The sequence below is a fragment of the Tamandua tetradactyla genome, chromosome 7 (assembly GCF_023851605.1).
Source record: "Tamandua tetradactyla isolate mTamTet1 chromosome 7, mTamTet1.pri, whole genome shotgun sequence".
Classification (NCBI taxonomy): domain Eukaryota; kingdom Metazoa; phylum Chordata; class Mammalia; order Pilosa; family Myrmecophagidae; genus Tamandua; species Tamandua tetradactyla.
Window position 1 is genome coordinate 104,973,574 of NC_135333.1, and position 19,438 is coordinate 104,993,011.

Here is a 19,438-nt window from a genome sequence, read left to right on the forward strand (position 1 = left end):
AGGCTATGTGTGGATTTCTCAGCAGAAACCATGGAGGTAAGAAGGCAGTGGTATGACATATTTAAGATTCTAAAAGAGAAAAACTGCCAACAAAGAATTCTATATCCAGCAAAATTGCCCTTCACAAATGAGGGGGAGATTAAAATATTTTCAGATAAATAATCACTGAGAGAATTTGTGACTAAGAAACTGGGTTCTTTAGTACTGAAAGAAGTACTAAAGGAAGCACTACAGGCAGGTAGGAAAAGGGGGGAGAAAGAGATCTGGAGAAGAGTGTAGAAATGAAGACTATCAGTAAAGGTAAAAAGAAAAAAAAATAGATATGACATATAAAATCCAAAATCAAAATGGTAGAAGAAAGTACTGCCTTTACAATAACCACATTAGATGTTGATGAATCAAATTCTCCAATCAAAGACAGAATGGCAGAATAGATTTAAAAACAGGGCCCATCTATATGTTGTCTACAGGAGACTCATTTTAGACCCAAGGACAAAAATAAGTTAAAAGTGAAAGTTTTGGGAAAGATATTTCATGCAAATAACAACCAGAAAAGAGCAGGAGTAGCTATACTAATAGCTGACAAATCAGGCTTCAAATGTAAAACAATTAAAAGAAACTAAGAAGCACACTATGTATTAATAAAAGGAACAATTCAACAAGAATACATAGTCATAAATATTTATGTACCAAGCTAGAGTGCTCCAAAGTACTTGAGGCAAACACTGACAACATTGAAAGGAGAAATAGTCTCCATAATAGTTGGAGATTTCAATTCCCTACTCTCATCAATATATAGAACATCTAGACAGAGAATCAATAAAGAAACAAATAATTTGAATAATATGATAAATGAACTAGACTTAATAGCAGGATGTACATTTTTCTCAAGTGCTCATGGATCATTCTCAAGGATAGGCCATATGCTGGGTCACAAAGCAAGTCTCAATAAATTTAAAAATATTGAAATCATGTGAAACACTACTTGGATCAGAATGCAATGAAGTTGGAAATCAATAACAGGCAGAAAGCCAGAAAATTCACAAATATATGGAGGCTAAACAACACACTCTTAAACAACCAGCAGGTCAAGGAAGAAATTACAAGAGAAATCAGTAAATATCTTGAGGCAAATGAAAATGAAGACACAACATCTCAAAATTTATGGGATGCAGCAAAGAGAGTGTGAAGAGGGAAATTAATTGCCTTAAATGTCTATATTAAAAATTTTGGAATATAGAAGAATGAGTAAAAATCAAGGAATTAACTGCTCATTTGGAAAAACTAGAGAAAGAACAGTAAACTAACTCCAAAACAAACAAAAGGAAAGAAACACCAAAGATTGGAGCAGAAAGAAATGAAATTAAGAACATGAAAACAATTGAGAAAAGCAACAAAACCAGAAGTTAGTTATTTGAGAAAATCAATAAAATCTATGGGCCATTAGCTAGATTGACAGAGAGAGAGGATGCAAATGAACAAGTGACTGTGTGATTGTGAAAACCTTGTGTCTGATGCTCCTTTTAACCAGGGTATGGACAGATGAGTAAAAGATATGGATAAAAAATAAATAATGGTGAATAAGGGATAAAATAAATTGGGAAGATAGAATTAGTACAGGTCAATGAGAGGGAAGGGTAAGGGAGGGATGCATAAGTTTTTTCTTTTTTCTTTATTTCTTTTTCTAGAGTGATACAAATGTTCTAAAAAATGATCATGGTGATGAATACACAGCTATAGGATGATACTGTGAGCCATTGATTATGCACCATGTATGGACCACATGTGTGTGAAGATGTGTCAATAAATAAATTTTTTTTTTAATGTCAAGGGCTTGGCTTATTGTTTTGGGAGTCCTTTATATATGAGACAGCACCACTGTCTCAAATATCACTGGTTTCCCCACTGGTAAATCTTAGTAGTTCCATATTTTTTCTCCTGGCCCTCAAGGGACTTTGCCAATAATTTTTTGCCAATATTTTTTAATTAATCGCCCAACATACTTTGGGTTGTATCTGGGTATTACATTGAGCTATACAGAATTAAAAGCCCTCATTCCCATCCTGGGCACCATGTGTTTGGATAACTCAACAGATAGGTTGAGTTAGATTATATATGTTCTAGTTTGCTAGCTACCAGAAATGGAATGGCTTTTAACAAGGGGAATTTAATAAGTTGCTAGTTTACAGTTCTATGGCCGAGAAAATGTCCCAATTACAACAAGTCTATAGAAATGTCCAATTTAAGGCATACAGGGAAAGATACCTTGGTTCAAGAAGGACAACGACGTTCAAAATTTCTCTCTCAGCCAGAAGGGCACGTGGCGAACATGGTGGCATCTGCTGGTTTTCACGTGGCTCTACCAAAAAGGACTCTCTTCAAAATGTTTCCCTTTTTAAAGGATTCCAGCAAGCAACTCCACCTTCAGTGGGTCGAGACACACCTCCATGGAAATCATCTAATCAAAAGTTACACCCACAATTGGGTGGGTCACATCTTCAAGGAATCAAAATGCTCCCACCCAGCGATATTGAATGAGGATCAAAGGGCATGACTTCTCTGGGGTCCACTACAGATTCAGACCAGCACAATATGCTACAGAAAATTTAGGTTTTGGAGAAAATAAACCTCTCTTTCTTTGGCCTCATACAGTAGGTGAAATTCTAAAATACAGACAATTTCATCCTTACCCTCGTATTCTGATTCACCTTTGTTCTGACCAGATCAGCTTCTTCTTTTTTTTTTTGTATGCTGTATGATGGGGGTTACATTTCATTCTTTTTCCATGTGACTGTCCCATTATCGCAGCACCATTTGTTGATTTTTAGGGGGTAGGGGGTGGGGAAGTTCATGGGCCAGGAATCAGACCTGGGTCTCCTGCATGGTAGGTAAGAATTCTACCACTGAGCTACGCTTGCACCCCATTTTTTTTCATTCTTATCTCTAACTGAAACCTGATCTTTTTTTTAAGCCTCTTTAACAGTTGTTGTACGTAGCCATGCTGACTTTCAGAGCTCTGATTCTTAGGTGTCACACTAGTATCCAAAGTTCCAGGGTATATATATACATAGCACAGCATCTCAGAATCTAGAAATAACCTTAAAAGCTCTGGACTAAATGTGACTGCCATAAGAGCTTACAGTCTAGGCTCCAATTTTCTTATATAGATAGTTTCTAAAAGAGACCATACAATATTTGTTCCTTTGTTTCTGGCTTATTTTCACCATATAATATACCCAAGTTTCATTTGCCTCATTGCATAACTCACAACTTCATTCTTTTCTGTAGCCACACAATATTTCATTATATATACACACCACAGTTCGCCATTCTACTTCTCATTCAATGTCTCCTTCATTTTCCCCATTTCTTAATTGGGCTGTTTGTTCATTGTTGAATTGCAGGATTTCTCTGTATATTTTGGAAACTAAACCCTTACTGGGTATTGTAGTTTCCAAATATTTTCCACCCTTCTGTAGATTATCTTTTTTACTTTCGTAATGAAGTCCATTGCACAAAAATGTTTAATTTTGATGAAATCCCATTTATCTATTGTTCTTTTTGTTGCTTCAAGAACAAGAACAAGAATTTGTGCTTTGCTGGGTCAAGATGGCGGCTTAACAACATGCGTGTTTTAGTTCGTCTTCCAAAACAACTGCTAAATAACCAGAAACGGTACAGAACAGCTCCTGGGGCCACGTCAGTGACCAGACACACAGCGTACCCCGGTCTGGACCAGCTGGACCAGCTGCAAGCACCCCCCAAAACCGTGAGTTCCCAAAGCTGCGGTGGCCAGCACCCCTCTCCCACAGGCCACTTCCCAGAGGGGAAAGGAAAGAACTTTACCAGCAGCAGTGACTGGGCACAATCAAACGCCAATTGTGGAACTAATTAACAAATTCTGACTACTAAAAATAGGCCCCCAGCTTAGGTGAACCCGATCAAAGTGGAGGTTGCTCATTTTTGCCCTGGCACCAAGGGGGCAGGACTGACAGAAAAGGGGGGAAAAAAAGAAGGAAACAGGTTTTTGTGGCTGTGTATCTACAAAGGCTTGACTGCCTCTGGATACAGCAGCAGGACTTTTCAGGCTGCAACTGCCCCAGGCATAGGCAGAAGTGAGTTCTTTTGGGGGCTTATCTGGAGCCTGTGCCTTCCCCAGGGGAGGGGTGAAGTCCCACGCAGGTGGAATCCCTCCATCAAGGAATTCAGACACCAGTGCTTGGTAATTTGAAGCCATTAAAACCAGCCTACAACCTCTCCTCTGTCTCCAACAAACCCCCAGCCAAAGTTAAAGGTACCGCATCAGCTTATGCTGGTGGGACCTGCAGTCAGACAAGCGCCACATACTGGGCAGGATAAGAAAAACAGAGTCCAGAGACTTCACAGGAAAGTTTTCAACCTGCTGGGTCTCATGCTCAGGGAAAACCGACACAGGTGACTCTTTCCTCCTGATAGGAGGCCAGTTTGGTCTGGGAAAATCTGGCTAGGGTCTATAATATCTAAGCAGACCCTCCTAAGTGTGTGGGGGGGGAAAGGTACCACACAAGCAGGGCAAGAAACAAGAAAACAAGAACTGAAAAATTCTCCTCTGTTAAACAAAACCTAAGCTAAAGGTTCAGATAAAGCTGAACAGAATGTCAAAGAACAGATAGACAACAAATTCATCCAGCAAGAAAACCCTAGATAAAAGAAGTGAGAGCGGCACTTCCGGAGAAGATGGCGGCTTAGTAAGACGCGCGGGTCTTAGTTCCTCCTCCAGAAAAGCAACTAAAGAAACAGAAACAATACGAAACAGCTCCCAGAGTCACGACAGAGACCAAAAAGACAGCGTACCCCATTCTGGAACGGCTGAAAGTGCAGGGAGAATCCGGTGCGGTGAGATACCCGAGGGGCGCATGTTTTCCCGGCCGGGGCGGCTGGCGACTGGGGTCCCCTCCACGCACGTGGCTCCCCGGTCTGACTGGGAACGTTGGATAGCGGGGCCCTCCTGTCACGCTTGGCGTCTAAGGCCAGCTGGGCAATTTGGACCGGCACTCCCCCAAGCCGCGGCAGCCAGTGACCCCCGCCTCCACGCGTGGTTTCCCGGGCCAACAGACGACCGCCACAAGCGCCACCTACTGGGCAGGAAAAGAAAAACAGAGCCCAGAGATTCCACAGAAAAACCTTTCAACCAGCTGGGTCCCACACCCACGGAAATCTGATCAAATGCCCAGACACCAGCAGAAAATAATGGATGATGCTCGGAAAATTGAAGATATGGCTGTCATGGTTAGGGACAGGTGTCAACTTGGCCAAGTTGTGGTACCTGTTCATCTGATTGGGCAAGCACTGGCCTGTCTGTTGCAATGAGGACATTTCATAGGATTAGGTCATGATCATGTCAGCTACATCCACAGCTGATTCCATTTGTAATCAGCCAAAGGGGAGTGTCTTCTGCAATTAGTGATGCTAAATCCAATCATGGGAAGCCTTTTAAGGAGGACTCAGAGGAGACAGGTGGCATTCCTGCTTTGGCTGGTGAGCCTCTCCTGTGGAGGTCATCCAGGCCATCCATTGGAGTCATCGGCTTCGGAGCCTGCCCTGTGGATTTTGGACTCTGCATTCCTGCGGTCACGTGAGACACTTTCATAAATTTTATATTTGCAAGTGTTCCCTGTTGATTCTGTTTCTCTAGAGAACCCTAACTAATACATCTTGGTACCAGGAGTGGTTCTTAAGGAACAGAATCTTAAAAATGAGTTTTTATGAATGGTTTTCTACTCTGACTGGGCTCAGAGACACTAAGGACTCTGATTCCCATACTCAGAATGACACTCCCAATCCATGGACTGAGTTGGCAAAGGAGATAGTCAAAATATCATCATTCGATTCTCCTAATGCTTCGCTTGTACGAAGCCAGACTCTGGGGGATAATGTTTTTGACACCTTTACAGAGTTTTGTAGAAACAAGAGTTATAGAGATGTTGGTTGGTTGTTGTTAGATACACTGTCTACATTAAAGGGTGAAAGGGATGGGCTTAAGGCTTCAAACAAGAAGCTTAAGTGCCGTCTGAAAGATGTAGAGGTTTCTATGAGTATTCTGAAGGAAAATTTTATTTCCTGTAGCCGTAGACTTGAGATCTCTGAAAATCAGACTCAGAATCTTATTGTTAGAGTAGCAACTTTACAACGTAAACTGAAATCTCAGTCTTGCATGGTGTCTGCCGTTAAGGTGAGGGCATTGATTGGAAAGGAGTGGGACCCTGAAAAATGGGATAGTGACATATGGATTGATAATGATGTTGGGGGTGAGGTTGAAACCCTAGACCATGCTGAGCCTTCTTTAGATAACCCTGTAATAGTCTGCCCTGAGGACATAGCCACCCCACCTCCAGCCTGCCTTGAGGAATTGGCCACCCAACCTCCTCCTGAAGGGATTAGCCCAGAGTTATTAATCCTGTTTCACCAGATGAAACTGCAAATGAAAGCCCTGAAGCAAATGGCTTGGAAGATATTTCTAATTCTTTTCATGACCCACCCCCACCACCCCTCATTTCTTCTAGACCTATAACTAGACTAAAGTCCCAACAGGCCCCTAAAGGTGAGGTACAAAGTATCACACATGAGGAGGTACGTTATACTCCAAAAGAACTGTGTGAGTTTTCCAATTTGTATAGACAGAAATCAGGGGAATATGTGTGGCAATGGATTTTAAGAGTGTGGGATAATGGTGGGAGGAATATAAGGCTGGATCAGGCTGAATTTATTGATATGGGCCCACTAAGCAGAGATTCTGCATTCAATGTTATAGCTAGAGCAGTTAGAAAAGGTGTTAACAGCTTGTTTCGGTGGTTGGTTGAAAGATGGATCAAAAGGTGGCCAACATTACCTGAGGTTGAAATGCCAGAAATGCCCTGGTATAATGTAGATGAGGGGATCCAGAGGCTTAGAGAGATTGGGATGTTAGAGTGGATTTATCATGCAAAGCCTGCTCTTACACCCCAGAGGATGCACCTTTTGCCAGAACAGTGAGAAATAAATTTGTGAGACTAGCACCATCATCCCTCAAGAGCTCTGTGGTTGCACTTCTCTGTAGGTCAGATATTACTGTAGGAACTACTGTCACTGAGCTGGAATCCTTAAACACAATGGGGATGACAGGATCCCGAGTTGGCAGAAGCCAGGTGGCAGCACTTAATCACCAAAGACAGGGTAGACGTGGGTATTATAATAGACAACAAACTCAAAGGAGGCATCAAAATTATATGACACGCAGAGATTTGTGGCATTGGCTAGTAAATCATGGGGTGCCTAGAAATACAATAGAAGGGCAGCCTACTAAATTCTTGTTGGAGCTGTATAAACAAAAGAGTTCTAGGTCAAGGGAACAGAAGTCTAACCTGAATTACAAAAACACAGAGTCACGGCCCCTTAACCAATTTCCAGACTTGAAACAGTTTACAGACCCTGAGCCCCTTGAATGAAGGGGAGGCCAGGTCCCTATGGGGAAGAAACCTGTTACACTGCCACAAATTTATACTGTTAACCTTCCTCTAAGTCTTCCCCAAGGAGACCGACGGCCTTTTACCAGGGTAACTGTGCATTGGGGAAAAGGAAATGATCAGATATTTCGGGGATTATTAGACACTGGTTCAGAAGTGACATTAATTCCAGGGGACCCAAAACGTCACTCTGGACCACCAGTCAGAGTGGGGGCTTATGGAGGCCAGGTGATCAATGGAGTTTTAGCTCAGGTCCGTCTCACAGTGGGTCCAGTGGGCCCCCGGACCCATCCTGTAGTTATTTCCCCAGTTCCGGAATGTATAATTGGCATAGACATACTGAGCAACTGGCAGAATCCCCACGTTGGTTCTCTAACTCGTGCAGTGAGGGCTATTATGGTGGGGAAGGCCAAGTGGAAGCCACTAGAACTGCCCCTACCAAGCAAAATAGTAAATCAAAAGCAATACCGTATTCCTGGAGGGATTGCAGAGATTACTGCCACTCTTAAGGACTTGAAAGATGCAGGGGTGGTGATTCCCACCACATCCCCATTCAACTCTCCTATTTGGCCTGTGCCGAAAACAGATGGGTCTTGGAGAATGACAGTGGATTATCGTAAACTCAACCAGGTGGTAACTCCAATTGCAACTGCTGTTCCAGATGTAGTATCATTGCTTGAGCAAATCAATACATCCCCTGGTACCTGGTATGCAGCTATTGATCTGGCAAATGCTTTTTTCTCAATAGCTATTAGTAAGGACCACCAGAAACAGTTTGCTTTCAGCTGGCAAGGTCAGCAATATACTTTCACTGTCCTACCTCAGGGGTATATCAACTCTCCAGCCCTATGTCATAATCTTGTTCGCAGAGAACTTGATCGTTTCTCCCTCCCACAAGACATCACACTGGTCCATTATATTGATGATATCATGTTGATTGGACCTAGTGAGCAAGAAGTAGCAACTACTCTAGATTTACTGGTAAGGCATTTGCGTGTCAGAGGATGGGAGATAAATCCAACAAAAATACAGGGGCCTTCCACCTCAGTAAAATTTCTAGGTGTCCAGTGGTGTGGGGCATGTTGAGATATCCCTTCTAAGGTGAAGGATAAATTGCTGCATCTGGCCCCTCCCACAACCAAAAAAGAGGCACAACGCCTAGTGGGTCTTTTTGGATTTTGGCGACAACATATTCCTCATTTGTGTGTGCTACTCCGGCCCATTTATCGAGTGACCAGAAAAGCTGCTAATTTTGAGTGGGGACCTGAACAAGAGGAGGCTCTGCGACAGGTCCAGGCTGCTGTGCAAGCTGCTCTGCCACTTGGGCCATATGATCCAGCAGATCCAATGGTGCTGGAAGTGTCAGTGGCAAATAGAGATGCTGTCTGGAGCCTTTGGCAGGCCCCTATAGGAGAATCACAACGCAGACCCTTAGGATTTTGGAGCAAAGCCTTACCATCTGCTGCAGATAACTACTCTCCTTTTGAGAAACAGCTTTTGGCCTGCTACTGGGCCTTAGTAGAGACTGAACGCTTAACCATGGGCCAACAAGTTACCATGAGACCTGAGTTGCCTATCATGAGTTGGGTGTTGTCTGACCCACCAAGCCATAAAGTTGGGCGTGCACAGCAGCACTCTATTGTAAAGTGGAAATGGTATATATGAGATAGAGCCAGAGCAGGTCCTGAAGGCACAAGTAAGTTACATGAAGAAGTGGCACAAATGCCCATGGTTTCCACTCCTGCTGCCACATTACCTTCTCTTTCCCAGACCAGAGCTATGGCCTCTTGGGGAGTTCCTTACAGTGAATTGACTGAGGAAGAGAAAACTCGGGCCTGGTTTACAGATGGTTCAGCACGATATGCAGGTACCACCCGAAAGTGGACAGCTGCAGCATTACAACCCCTTTCTGGGGTGTCCTTGAAGGACAGTGGTGAGGGGAAATCCTCCCAGTGGGCAGAACTTCGAGCAGTGCACCTGGTTGTTCATTTTGCTTGGAAGGAAAACTGGCCAGAGGTGCGTTTGTATACTGACTCATGGGCTGTTGCTAATGGTTTGGCTGGATGGTCAGGGACTTGGAAAGACCATAATTGGAAAATTGGTGACAAAGAGGTCTGGGGAAGAAGTATGTGGATAGACCTTTCTGAGTGGGCTAAAAACATGAAGATATTTGTGTCCCATGTGAATGCACACCAGAGGGTGACTTCAGCAGAGGAAGATTTTAATAATCAAGTGGATAAGATGACCCGTTCTATGGATACCAGTCAGCCTCTTTCCCCAGCAACTCCTGTTATTGCCCAATGGGCTCATGAACAAAGTGGTCATGGTGGTAGGGATGGAGGTTAGGCATGGGCTCAGCAACATGGACTTCCACTCACCAAGGCTGACCTGGCTACAGCCACTGCTGAGTGCCCAATCTGCCAGCAGCAGAGACCCACACTCAGCCCCCGATATGGCACCATTCCCCGAGGTGACCAGCCAGCTACATGGTGGCAGGTTGATTACATTGGACCACTCCCTTCATGGAAGGGGCAGCGATTTGTTCTAACTGGAATAGACACATACTCTGGATATGGGTTTGCTTTCCCTGCACGCAATGCTTCTGCCAAAACTACTATCCGTGGGCTTACAGAATGCCTTATCCATCGTCATGGTATTCCACATAGCATTGCTTCGGATCAAGGAACACACTTCACAGCAAATGAAGTGCGGGAATGGGCACATGCTCATGGAATTCTCTGGTCTTACCATGTTCCCCATCATCCAGAAGCTGCTGGATTGATAGAACGGTGGAATGGCCTTTTGAAAACTCAATTACGGTGCCAACTAGGTGGCAAAAACTTGAAAGGCTGGGGTAATGTTCTCCAGGAAGCTGTGTATGCTCTGAATCAGTGTCCACTGTATGGTGCTGTTTCTCCCATAGCCAGGATCCATGGGTCCAGGAACCAAGGGGTGGAAATGGTTGTGGTGCCACTCACTATTACTCCTAGTGATCCACTAGGAAAATTTTTGCTTCCTGTCCCTGCTACCCTGAGTTCTGCTGGTCTACAGGTTTTAGTTCCAAAATGGGGTGTGCTTTCTCCAGGAGAAACAACAGTGATACCACTGAACTGGAAGTTAAGATTGCCACCTGGCCACTTTGGGCTACTTATGCCTCTGGATCAGCACACCAAGAAGGGGATTACATTATTGTCTGGGGTAATTGACCCTGACTATCAGAAGGAAGTAGGACTGCAACTACATAATGGAGGTAAAGAAGAGTTTTCTTGGAATATAGGAGATCCCCTGGGGCGTCTATTAGTACTACCATGCCCTGTGATTAAAATCAATGGAAAACTGCAACAACACAATCCAGGCAGGACCACTAATGGCTCTGAGACTTCAGGAATGAAGGTTTGGGTCACCCCACCAGGCAAAGAACCACGGCCAGCTGAAGTGCTTGCTGAGGGGAAAGGGAACATGGAATGGGTAGTGGAAGAAGGTAGTGATAAATATGAACTTCGACCACGTGATCAGTTACAGAAACGAGGACTATAATGCTGTTTTGTTTGTGTTATACTATTTAAGTTGTAAGATATCAAGTTTAAGAATGAATGTTGCCCAAGGATTTGCACGCTATTCTGGAGAGATTTAATGTGTTTCCAGTTATATGCAGGACAGTTGAGTATTGTCAAGTAAAAAAAAAAAAAAAAAAAAATGTCTGCTCTTTTGTTTTCATTTGGAAATTAAGTATGGTCTAAGGTGATATATATATATATGTGCCAAGTTGACAAGGGGTGGACTGTCATGGTTAGGGACAGGTGTCAACTTGGCCAAGTTGTGGTACCTGTTCATCTGATTGGGCAAGCACTGGCCTGTCTGTTGCAATGATGACATTTCATAGGATTAGGTCATGATCACGTCAGCTACATCCACAGCTGATTCCATTTGTAATCAGCCAAAGGGGAGTGTCTTCTGCAATTAGTGATGCTAAATCCAATCATGGGAAGCCTTTTAAGGAGGACTCAGAGGAGACAGGTGGCATTCCTGCTTTGGCTGGTGAGCCAGCCTCTCCTGTGGAGTTCGTCCAGGCCATCCATTGGAGTCATCGGCTTCGCAGCCTGCCCTGTGGATTTTGGACTCTGCGTTCCTACGGTCAAGTGAGACACTTTCATAAATTTTATATTTGCAAGTGTTTCCTGTTGATTCTGTTTCTCTAGAGAACCCTAACTAATACAATGGCCAGGTCAAAGGAACAAACCAATAGTTCAAATGAGATACAGGAGCTGAGACAACTAATGCTGAATATATGAACAGAAATGGAAAAACTCTTCAAAAACCAAATCAATAAATTCAGGGAGGACATGAAGAAGACATGGGCTGAACAAAAAGAAGAAATAGAAAAACTGAAAAAACAAATCACAGAACTTATGGGAGTGAAGGACAAAGAAGAAAAAATGGAAAAAACAATGGATACCTACAATGGTAGATCTAAAGAGACAGAAGCTACAATTAGTGAACTGGAGGATGGAACATCTGAATTCCAAAAAGAAACAGAAACTATAGGGAAAAGAATGGAAAAACTTGAGCAGGGGATCAGGGAACTGAATGACAATATGAACCGCACAAATATACGTGTTGTGGGTGTCCCAGAAGGAGAAGAGAAGGGAAAAGGAGGAGAAAAACTAATGGAAGAAATTATCACTGAAAATTTCCCAACTCTTATGAAAGACCTAAATTTGCAGATCCAAGAAGTGCAGCACACCCCAAAGAGAATAGACCCAAATAGGCGTTCTCCAAGACACTTACTAGTTAGAATGTCAGAGGTCACAGAGAAAGAGAGGATCTTGAAAGCAGCAAGAGAAAAACAATCTGTCACATACAAGGGAAACCCAATAAGACTATGTGTAGATTTCTCAGCAGAAACCATGGAAGCTAGAAGACAGTGGGATGATATATTTAAATTACTAAAAGAGAAAAACTGCCAACCAAGACTCCTATGTCCATCAAAATTGTCCTTCAAAAATGAAGGAGAAATTAAAACATTTATAGACAAAAAGTCACTGAGAGAATTTGTGACCAAGAGACCAGCTCTGCAAGAAATACTAAAGGGAGCACTAGAGTCAGATACGAAAAGACAGAAGAGAGAGGTATGGAGTAAAGTGTAGAAAGAAGGAAAATCAGATATGATATATATAATACAAAAGCCAAAATGGTAGAGGAAAATATTATCCAAACAGTAATAACACTAAAAGTTAATGGACTGAATTTCCCAATCAAAAGACATAGAATGGCAGAATGGATTACGACCCAGCAATACCACTGCTAGGTGTCTACTCGAAGGACTTAAGGGCAAAGACACAGGTGGACATTTGCACACCAGTGTTTATAGCAGCATTATCTACAATTGCAAAGAGATGGAAACAGCCAAAATGTCCATCAACAGAAGAGTGGCTAAACAAACTGTGGTGTATACCTACGATGGAATATTATGCAGCTTTAAGACAGACTAAACTTATGAAGCATGTAATAACATGGATGGACCTAGAGAACATTATGCTGAGTGAGTCTAGCCCAAAACTAAAAGACAAATACTGTATGGTCCCACTGATGTGAACCAACATTCGAGAATCAGCTTGGAATATATCATTGGTAACAGAGACCAGCAGGAGTTAGAAACAGGGTAAGATAATGGGTAATTGGAGCTGAAGGGATACAGACTGTGCAACAGGACTAGATACAAAACTCAAAATGGACAGCACAATAATATCTAAGTGTAATGTAACTAGGTTGGAACATTGAATGAAACTGCACCTGAAATATGGTTTTTTGTTTGTTTGTTTGTGTGTTTGTATCTTTTGTTTTTGTTTTTTTTCTTTTTCCTTTTTATATATACATATTTTATTAGTATTATTATTTTAATTCTCTTCTCTATATTAACATTCTATATCTTTTTCTGCTGTTTTGCTAGTTCTTTTCCTAAATCAATGCAAATGTACTAAGAAATGATGATCATACATCTATGTGATGATACTAAGAATTACTGAGTGCATTTGTAGAATGGAATGATTTCTAAATGTTGTGTTAATTTCTTTTCTTTTTTTTGATTAATAAAAAAATTTAAAAAAAATTTAAAAAATAAAAGAAGTGAAAGCAATCACCAGAATAAACTAATTGAGGTAATTAAATGCCTAGATGCCAGCAAAAAATAACAAATCACACTAAGGAAATTGAAGATATGGCCCAGTCAAAGGAACAAACCAACAATTCAAATGACATACAGGAGCTGAAACAACTAATTCAGAATATACGAACAGACATGGAAAACCTCATCAAAAACCAAATCAATGAATTGAGGGAGTATATAAAAAAGGCAAGGAAGGAACAAAAAGAAGAAACTGAAAGTCTGAAAAAACAAATCACAGATCTTATGGGAATGAAAGACACAGTAGAAGAGATGAAAAAAACAATGGAAACCTACAATGGTAGATTTCGAGAGGCAGAACATAGGATTAATGAACCAGAGGACAGAACATCTGAAATCCAACAAGAAATAGAAACTATAGGAAAAAAAATGGAAAAATATGAGCAGGGACTCAGGGAATTGAAAGACAATATGAAGCACATGAATATACGTGTTGTGGGTGTCCCAGAAGGAGAAGAGAAGGGAAAAGGAGGAGAAAAACTAATGGAGGAAATTATCACTGAAAATTTCCCAACTCTTATGAAAGACTTAAAATTACAGATCTAAGAAGTGCAGCATACCCCAAAGAGAACAGATCCAAATAGACATACTCCAAGACATTTAATAATCAGAATGTCCAAGGTCAAAGAGAAAGAGAGGATCTTGAAAGCAGCAAGAGAAAAGCAATCCATCACATACAAGGGAAGCCCAATAAGACTATGCACAGATCTCTCAGCAGAAACCATGGAGGCGAGAAGACAGTGGGATAATATATTTAAATTATTAAAAGAGAAAAACTGCCAACCAAGAATTCTATATCCAGCAAAATTGTCCTTCAAAAATGAGGGAGAAATGAAAACATTTTCAGACAAAAAATCACTGAGAGAATTTGTGACCAAGAGACCAGCTCTGCAAGAAATACTAAAGGGAACACTAGAGACAGATACGAAGACAGAAGAGAGAGGTGTGGAGAAGAGGGTAGAAAGGAAGACTATGAGTAAAGGTAAAAGGAAGGAAAATTAGATATGACATATAAAATCCAGAAGGCAAAATAGTAGAAGAAATTTCTACCCATACAGTAATAACACTGAATGTTAATGGATTAAACTCTCCAGTCAAAAGACATAGTCTGGTAGAATGGTTTGAAAAACAGGACCCATGTATATGCTGTCTCTACTCAAAGGTCATGAGGCCAAGGACACAAATGGACATTTACATGTTTATAGCAGCATTATTAACAGTTACCACGTGATGGAAACAGCCAAAATGTCCATCAACAGACAGTTGACTAAACAAACTGTGACATTTACATAAGATGGAATATTATGCAGCTGTAAGACAGAATAAAGTTATGAAGTATGTAACAACATGAATGGACCGTAAGGACATTATGCTGAGTGTGATTAGCCAGAAACAAAAGGACAAATACTGTATGGTCTCACTGACATGAACTGACGTTAGTGAATAAACTTAGAATATTTCCTTGGTAACAGAGACCATCTGGAGATAGAAATAGGGTGAGATATTGGGTGATCGGAGCTGAAGGGATACAGATTGTGCAACAGGACTGAATACAAAAACTCAGAAATGGACAGCACAATACTACCTAACAGTAATGTAATTATGTTAAAACACTGAATGAACCTGCATGTGAGAATGATAGAGGCAGGAGGACTGGGGACATAAATGAAATCAGAAAGAAAGATAGATGGTAAAGATCGAGATGGTATAATCTAGGAATGCCTAGAGTGTATACTAATAGTGAAATGTACAATGTACAAATTTAAGAAATGTTTTTGCCTGAGGAAGAACAAAGGAATGTCATTATTGCAGGGTGTTGAAAATAGATGATAATTAATACATTAAAATGTCACCTTATGTGTGAGACTAAAGCAAAAATGTTTATTTGTTATAAAATTTATATTTTGACTAGAGCATTTCCTAATATAACTCATGTAGATAGTTTGAGTGAATGTCATAAGTACTTGGAATCTCAGGTAGCATATGAGATTTTGTTGGTTTGTCCAGAGTGATGCCCCGATGAATCCCAGAGTGATTTGATCAGTGACTGGAAAAGTATTTGCAAGCCCCCTTCGGGGAATGGTGAGAGTGGGGAGAAATTCAACTTCCCCAAGTTGAATTCTTGATATTCTCACAAGCAGTGTGGACAACCAAAGCTATAGGCTGAGCCCCCAGGCTTGGGGTTTGTTCACATGAAACTTAACCCCACAAAGGATAGGTCAAGTCTACTTAAAATTTAGGCCTAAGAGTCACCCCCAAGAGAGCCTCTTTTGCTGCTCAGATGTGGCCTCTCTCTCCAGCCAACACAACAAGCAGTCTCACCACCCTTCCCCTCTCTGCGTGGGATATGACTCCCAGGGGTGTGGACCTTCCTGGCAACGTGGGACAGAGATCCTGGAATGAGCTGAGACTCAGCATCAAGGGACTGAGAAAAAACCCTAGAATGAGCTGAGAATTAACATCAAGGGATTGAGAGAACCTTCTCGACCAAAGGGGGAAGAGTGAAATGAGACTAAGTGTCAATGGCTGAGAGATTCCAAACAGAGTTGAGAGGTTATCCTGGAGGTTATTCTTATGCATTAAGTAAATATCACCTTGTTGTTCAAGATGTAGTGGAGAGGCTGGAGGGAATTGCCTGAAAATGTAGAGCTGTGTTCCAGTAGCCATGTTTCTTGATGATGATTGAACAATGATATAGCTTTCACAATGAGACTCTGTGAATGTGAAAACCTTGTGTCTGATGCTCCTTTTAGCTACTATATCAGCAGAAGAGTAGAACATATGGAATAAAAATAAATAATAGGGGGAACAAATGTTAAAATAAATTTAGTTTGAAATGCTAGTGGTGAATGAAAGTGAGGGGTAAGGGGTATGGTATGTATAATCTTTTTTTTCTCTGTTATCATTTTATTTCTTTTTCTGTTGTCTTTTTATTTTTTTTCTAAATTGATGCAAATGTTCTAAGAAATGATGAATATGCAACTATGTGATGATATTAAGAATTACCGATTGTATATGTAGAATGGAATGATCTCTTAATGTTTTGTTTGTTAATTTTTTTAATTAATAAAAAAAGTTAAAAAAAAATAATAATTTGTGCTTTGGGTATAAATCCTAAAGAGCCACTGCCTAACAAGGTCCTGTAGATGATTCCCTATGTTTTCTTCTAGTTTTATACTTTTGGTTCTTTTATTTAGAACCAAATACAAGATGATCAATTAACTCAAGATAATCCTTGAGTTATTTTTTTATTTGTTGTGAGGTAGGGGTACACCTTCATTCTTTTGCATATGAAGACCCAGTTTTTCTAGCACCATTGTTGAAGAGGCTATTCTTTTCCCATTGGCATCCTTGTCAAAAATGACTTGGCCATACCACTCTCTCTCAGCAAACATGACAAGCTAATTCACTGCCCTCCCCCTCTCTACATGGGACGTGACTCCCAGGGGTGTGGACCTTCCAGGCAATGTGGGACAGAAATCCTAGAATAAGCTGGGACTCAGCACCAAGGGATTGAGAAAACCTTCTTGACCGAAAGGGGGAAGAGTGAAATGAGACAAAATAAAGTGTCAATGGCTGAGAGATTCCAAACAGAGTTGAGAGGTTATCATGGAGGTTATTCTTATGCATTAAATAGATATCACCTTTTTAGTTAAGGCATAACAGAGAGGCTGGAGGGAACTGCCTATAAATGTAGAGCTGTGTTCTAGTAGCCATGTTTCTTTTTTTTTTTTTCTTATTTTTTATTTTATTTTATTTTTTACATGGGCAGGCACCGGGAATCGAACCTGGGTCCTCTGGCATGGCAGGCAAGCATTCTTGCCTGCTGAGCCACCATGGCCCACCCAGCCATGTTTCTTGAAGATCATTGTGTAGTGATATAGCTTTTGCAAGGTGACTGTGTGATTATGAAAACCTTGTGTCTGATGCTTCTTTTATCTACCTTATGGACAGATGAGTAAAACATATGGATTAAAAATAAATAAATAATAGGGGGGACAAATGTTAAAATAAATTTAGTAGATTGAAATGCTAGTGATCAATGAAAGGGAGGGGTAAGGGTTTGTTTTTTAAAATTTTTTTTTGTTTTTTTATTTCTTTTTTCTGAATTGATGCAAATGTTCTAAGTAATGATCATGATGATAAATATACAACTATGTGATAAAAAAAGAATGTTCATATTGTATGTTGATTGGCTTTATTAATAAAATTTTTTTTTAATTATTTGGCCATAGATGGAAGGGTTTAATTCTGAATCCTCAGTTTGATACCATTGGTCCATATGTCTGTCCTGTGTCAATGTCATGCTGTTCTGATCACTGTTGCTTTCAAATATGTTTTTAAATTGGAAATAAGAGTCCTCCAATGTGATGCCAAGTTCATGTGTCAACTTGGTCAGGTGTTGGTGTCCAGTTGTGTGCTGGTTTGAAGCTATTATGTCCCCCAGGAAAGCCATGTCCTTTAAATCTTCATTCAGTATTCCCGGGTGGGATCTTTTTTATTGTTTCCATGAAGATGGGACCTACCCAATTGTGGGAGGTTACTTTTGATTTGATGGTGCCCATGTAGACATGTCTCCACCCATTCAAGGTGGGGTTGCTTACTGCAGTCTTTTAAGAGGGAACCATTTTGGAAAAAGTTTTAGAACCAACAGAGCCAAGAGAGTCCACACAGCCAGACCTTTGGAGATTCAGAAGGAGAACACCATGGGGGAATCCTTATGAAGTGAGGAGCCAGGAGAGAAAGCTAACAGATGACACCATGTGCCTTTCCAGCTGACAGAGGTATTCTGGACCCACTAGCCTTTCTTGAATCAAGTTATCTTAGTTTGGATATTTTCATGGCCTTAGAACTGCAAACTTGCAACTTAACTCATCTTTTTAAAAGCCATTCCATTTAAGTATATTGCATTCTGGCAGATTTAACAAACTAAAACAAGTTGTTTGGTTATGAAAGCACTTGTCTGATTGTTACTATGAGGATATTTTGGGGACTTAAATCATCAGTAAGTTGATTACATCTATGGTTGATTATATCTACAAGAACTGAGGAGATTGCCTTCAGCAATGAGAGATGTCTCATCCAATGAGTTGCAGGCTTTAAAAGAAGTCATGATTTCAGCAGTCAGAAGAGAAATTTTCCATCTCTACTTCAGCCAGCCAACTTCTCCTGGGATATTCATCAAAAACCTTCATCAGAGTTGCCAGCTTGCAGCCTGCGCTATGGAACTTAGACTTTTACATCCCCAGAGTTGCATGAGACAATTTTTATAAAAATATCATATTTACAGATATCTCCTACAGGTTCTTTTTCCCTAGGAAACCCTGATTCATACAGCTTTGGTGCCAGGAATGGTTCTTGAGAAACAGCATCTTAATGGTGATATTTCTAAATAGGTTCTGGGAATTGGTTCTTTAATCTGATTAGATTCAAAGGCACTAGTGACTCTATTTCCAATAATCAAGATGGCACTGATAGATCACAGTTGAAAATAGAGATATGCAGAATATCACCACTGTATATGACTACTCAGATGCTTATAAGAAGAAAGTTTCTGGTTGAAAGTGTTTTTGACACCTTAACTGAGTTTTGTGGAGTTAAAGGGTATACTGGTGTTGTCTGGTTGTTCCTGAATATGCTGGATACAGTTATAAAAGAAAGATATGAGTCCAAGACTTAAAATTTGCAACTTAAGCACTGCAGGAAGGACATGAAAGTTTCTACATGTGCCTGAAAGAAAATCTTATTATTATTATTATTTTTGCATGGACAG